Raw genomic sequence first — 5,000 nt, forward strand, 5'->3', positions numbered from 1 at the left:
CATTGTGTGTAAATATGCATGTTAAGTTTCACTGTTGCAAACATCCTAAGGAATATAGGAAACAGAACAGCAGACAGAGAGAGAGAGACAGGGAGAGACAGACAGAGCGAGAGAGACAGAGAGAGATACAGACAGAGAGAGAGAGACAGAGAGAGATACAGACAGAGCGAGAGAGACAGAGAGATAAAGAGAGAGACAGACAGACAGAGAGAGAGCGACAGGGAGAGATACAGACAGAGCGAGAGAGAGAGAGAGAGAGAGAGAGACAGGGAGATAAAGAGAGAGACAGACAGACAGAGAGAGAGGCAGGGGGATTAAAAGGGGAAAAGAGGGGGAAATGAAAGAAACAGAAGGCCCAGGAAATAGCAGAGCAGACCAGATATGGAGAGAAGAGGAAGAAATACGGAAATAGAAAAAGAGAAAGAAACTCATAAAGAGGGAGAGTAAAGCCTGTTACCACGACAGTGACCTTGAGAACCTGAAACCATTTATTAATCTGACAGATCTGATCAGCTAAGACACCGCGTGGCTACACACAGTAATTACACACTAACACGTCTCACTGACTGTTCTTAATGGATGGTTCTCTGTAGTCGTTAGTCCTCCCTTCACACACACACAAACACACACATTATTTCCTCAAAGAGATGCAAACAGGTACAAAATGAACCCTTGATAAAATATATGTGTTTGTTTGTGTGTGTGTGTGTGTGTGTGTGTGTGTGTGTGCGTAAGTGCGTGCGTGCGTGTGTGTGTGTGTGTGTGTGTGTGTGTGTGTGTGTGTGTGTGTGTGTGTGCGCGTGTGTGTGTGTGAAGAAAAAAAATTGAGACTTGGCAGGTCAACAAAAAGAAAAACTGAATAGAAATTCAGCAGTGGTCCATTTTTGGTCTGCAAAATTGACCAGACAGCTATTGAAAGTCTAATGAGAAACAGCAGCTGGTGTGGGAGTTGGACTTTGAGGACTTGGTACAACAGTTTGCCCAAGAAAAGTCAAGGAAAAAGCGGTTTTAAAGGTAAGAACCGTTACCATTATGAGATGTTTGTGTTGCGACTGATACACTGCTATGCTGTGGTGTTGGATGTGTTTACATTGACAATGATGCTACTTGAGCTGGTTCAGTTTGTGATGTCGGTCTACCATGAGAAAAAATAATTCTGTTGTGGCTGTGTGCAAACACTATAGTATCATGTATGTCATTTATGTCTAAACTCTGTAGTATGGCACTTCATTCCCTCAACACTCACCTAATACTTGACCTGTAAGTCTACTTAGAAGTTAGATTGATGTCTGCAATGATTCAACACATGCACACACACACACACACACACACACACACACACACACACACACACACACACACACACACACACTTCTCTTCTGCTGCATTGAGGCTCCACAAATTCCCTTGTGACCTCAGCTGTCATGTTTAAGCACTCATCACCTTTAGATGAAGTGCGCACACACACACACACACACACACACACACACACACACACACACACACACACACACACACACACACACAGAGACACAGACACAGACACACACACACACACACACACACACACACACACACCCACACACACCTGTTCTCTCTTTAGTGCTCTCTTAGGTGTTGAATTCAGGCCACATATGTGATATACACACAAACACACCTGTTCTCCGTAGGGCTTATATGCGCCCTAAAGTCTTGTCTATAGGCCCACACACACACGTGTACACACACACACACACACGCGCAGATAAAATACTACAGAGCAACATGTGTTCAAGAGTGCCCTCTAGTGGCAGCACAAGAAACAAAAGGAAGTTGGGACAGAGCGACAGACAGATTTTGACTTTTAAAAGCATCAATTTAAAAACCATCAAACACCAATAAAAAAAATCAGCCTCCATCACCAGCTAAATACAGACAAATAGAAAATAAACAACAACAACAAACAACTACATCACCAGTTAAATACAAGCCTGCCAGAGTCATTTATGGGGACTTTTTCTCCCCCCACACCCCATTGTTCCCATACGGAGCCAAGTTGTCTGTTTGTTGATAAAAACCCACTCTACCACTCAGACACTATTCTTGGCTCCACCAAAGAGCTAAACATAGCTGTCAAGCTCAGATGCTGGCCGCCATTTTCTCCTGTTCTGAGATTTTAGGATTTTTAGGAGAGAATAGGAGAGATTGAGTGAGAGAGAGTGAGAGAGAGGTACTGAGGGCAAGTCTGACATTTATGAAATTATGTCAATATATTTATTTATTTATTTATTAATTTATCTCTACAGAGAAAAAATACGCAGTGAGGCTCCAGTGAAAAAGAGGATGATAGACAGAAGAATGGGAGAAGATGGGTTCACAAGAGGAGAGAAAGACAGAAAGAAAGATAGAAAGAAAGATAGATAGATAGAAAGAAAGAAAGAAAGATAGAAAGATAGATAGAAAGACAGGAAGAAAGATTGAAAGACAGAAAGAAAGAAAGATAGAAAGACAGAAATAAAGATAGACAGAAAGATAGAAAGAAAGAAAGAAGTGTGCTGTGCTGCGACTCCTGCTGAGATCCTGTCATTCCTGTCTGTCGTCACTCAGGTCCTGTCTGAAGAGACAGATGCTATAAATAGTCCTCCTCTCTTCCTCCTTCTTCTCTCCCCTCTATCCCCCTCTTTTCCCTCCTTTTTATCTATCAATCTCTGTTTATTTCCCTCTTTTTCACCCCTCCTTCCCTCCGTCTTTGTCTCTCTCCCTCTCGCCTCTCAATGTCTACCTCTTTTTCTCTTCTATTGTTCTTCTTGCAGCTCCCTTCACGTACCCCCCCCCCCCCCCCCCAGGTTCCTTGTCTCCATCCGTCTGATGTGTGTGTGTCAGAGCTCATGTGTCAGTACTGATAGGTAGGTGATTCCTCCCCCCCCCCAACACTCACACACACCAATTCTGCCTGCTCCTTTAGGCTGTGACGAGTGACAATGTATAGATGAGAGAAGAATGCTGTACCTACCTTCCTTTTTCCTCTTTCACTCTCTCACTATCTCACGCATTACATGAAGTTATAATAAATGTAATACATGCTCTGTACCTACCTTCATCTTTTTCTTTCTCTCTCTATCTTTCACTCTCTCTCTCTCACCTTCATGCATTACATTAAGTTAGATCCTGTAATTAATGCTATTTTCTTCTGCAAATCAACAGCCCTTCAATCAATCAATCAATCAATCAATCAATCAATCAGTTAGTCAGTCAGTCTCGTCTTCTTCCTTTCAGATTTCATTTCACCCTTCAGCTTCCTTCTTCCCTTTCCTCTTCACCTCTCCCTCCCTCTCTCGCTCTCTCTCTCCCTCTCGCGCTCTCTCTCTCCCTGCCCCCCCTTCCCCCTGTCATTTCTGTGCAGTAGTTGATGGGATGGTGATGGCGGGTGATGGCGGTTGATGGCGGTTGATGGTGCACCGGTCATGGCAGTTATGAAATATTTTGTTTGATGAGCGAGGAGACTGAGTGGCTCTGATGCCAGGGAGACGGTGCCAGTCTCCTAAGTGCGTCAGCATCTACGCCAGCTTCTACACACACACACACACACACACACACACACACACACACACACACACAGACACACTCAACCTCATCACACACACATTGCTACACACTGATTAAACAGACTTAGTTAAGTAGCTGAAGAGTCCCAACAAGCTCAGAGTCTGTGTGTGTGTCTGTGTGTCTGTATCGAGACGGTATTCCCATGTATATGTGTGTGTGAGAAAGTCAGAATGTCCTTTTCTGCACATGTATGTCAGTGGGTACAAACACCTGTGTCAGTAGTAATGGGTACAAACGCCTGTGTCAGTAGTCATGGATACAAACGCCTGTGTCAGTAGTCATGGATACAAACGCCTGTGTCAGTAGTCATGGATACAAACGCCTGTGTCAGTAGTCATGGATACAAACGCCTGTGTCAGTAGTCATGGGTACTGAAGTGCCTTTGCATGCTGTATCACCACATGTAGTGGAGATGCTGTGAAGTATTTTGAGACACTGTGATATACTGTAAAATAATGGGAGATGTTGGGATGTACTGTGTATTGTGAGATATCTTGAGATACTGTGAGATATAATTAGATACTGTGAGATATGTTACACAGCTTCATCAGCAGACTCTTTGCAGTGACTTTAGTCTAAGTTCCACTGAGGTGAGTCGCAGGCAAAAACCCCAGAGACATAGAGGCATACCATAGAGACCAGACAAGATGATTCACCTGTCTGATCTTATCCAATCAGGAGTTACCTGTCTGTTCCTAGACAGCTTGGATTCACCTGTCTAATGCTGTCCAATCAGATGCCCTTGGAGGATTAAAGAAAGTGGTTTTGTAGAGAAAGCACATCGTCTGAGTAGCGCATGCATGTACAGTGCCCTCCACAATTATTGGCACCCCTAGTGAATATGAGCAAAACAGGCTATAAAAAAATATGTCTTTGCTGTTTATCCTCTTGGTCTTTCACTCAAAATATTCACAAAAAGCTTACCTTTTCATTGAAGTAAAACTATTGAAAGAAAAAAAACTGTTGACATTAAATAAATATTTTTCCCCAAAACATGTGTGCCACAATTATGGTAAGATTTTTGTGAATATTTTGAGTGAAAGACCAAGAGGATAAACAGCAAAGACATATTGTTTTATAGCCTGTTTTTCTCATATTCACTAGGGGTGCCAATAATTGTGGAGGGCACTGTATAGGCGTGTGTCTCATATACTGTATGTGCAAAGACACTCACAGCAAATTAACATTTCTCTTGAACCGAGGTATCTCGAAGTTCTTCAGCCGAGAGCCAGGGGCAATTTCAGGCATATTTTATTTAGTTCAGGGATTATTTATATGCCCCGACACACTGACCAGCCAACCGATGGGTCACTGAGTGGAGGAAATTATTCAGTGTGTGCTCGTACAAACCACTGGTAATGCTGACACACACACACACACACACACACACACACACACACACACACACACACACA

General features: G+C 43.1%; 1 protein-coding gene across 5 annotated transcripts in view; it reads right to left on the reverse strand.

Moving 5' to 3' along the window:
- The window catches only part of LOC105909547 (coiled-coil domain-containing protein 136), a 50,871-nt gene that overhangs the window by 27,040 nt on the left and 18,831 nt on the right, over positions 1 to 5,000 (reverse strand). The gene's annotated exons all lie outside the window — the stretch shown is intronic.

The sequence above is a fragment of the Clupea harengus genome, chromosome 16 (assembly GCF_900700415.2).
Source record: "Clupea harengus chromosome 16, Ch_v2.0.2, whole genome shotgun sequence".
NCBI classification, from domain to species: domain Eukaryota; kingdom Metazoa; phylum Chordata; class Actinopteri; order Clupeiformes; family Clupeidae; genus Clupea; species Clupea harengus.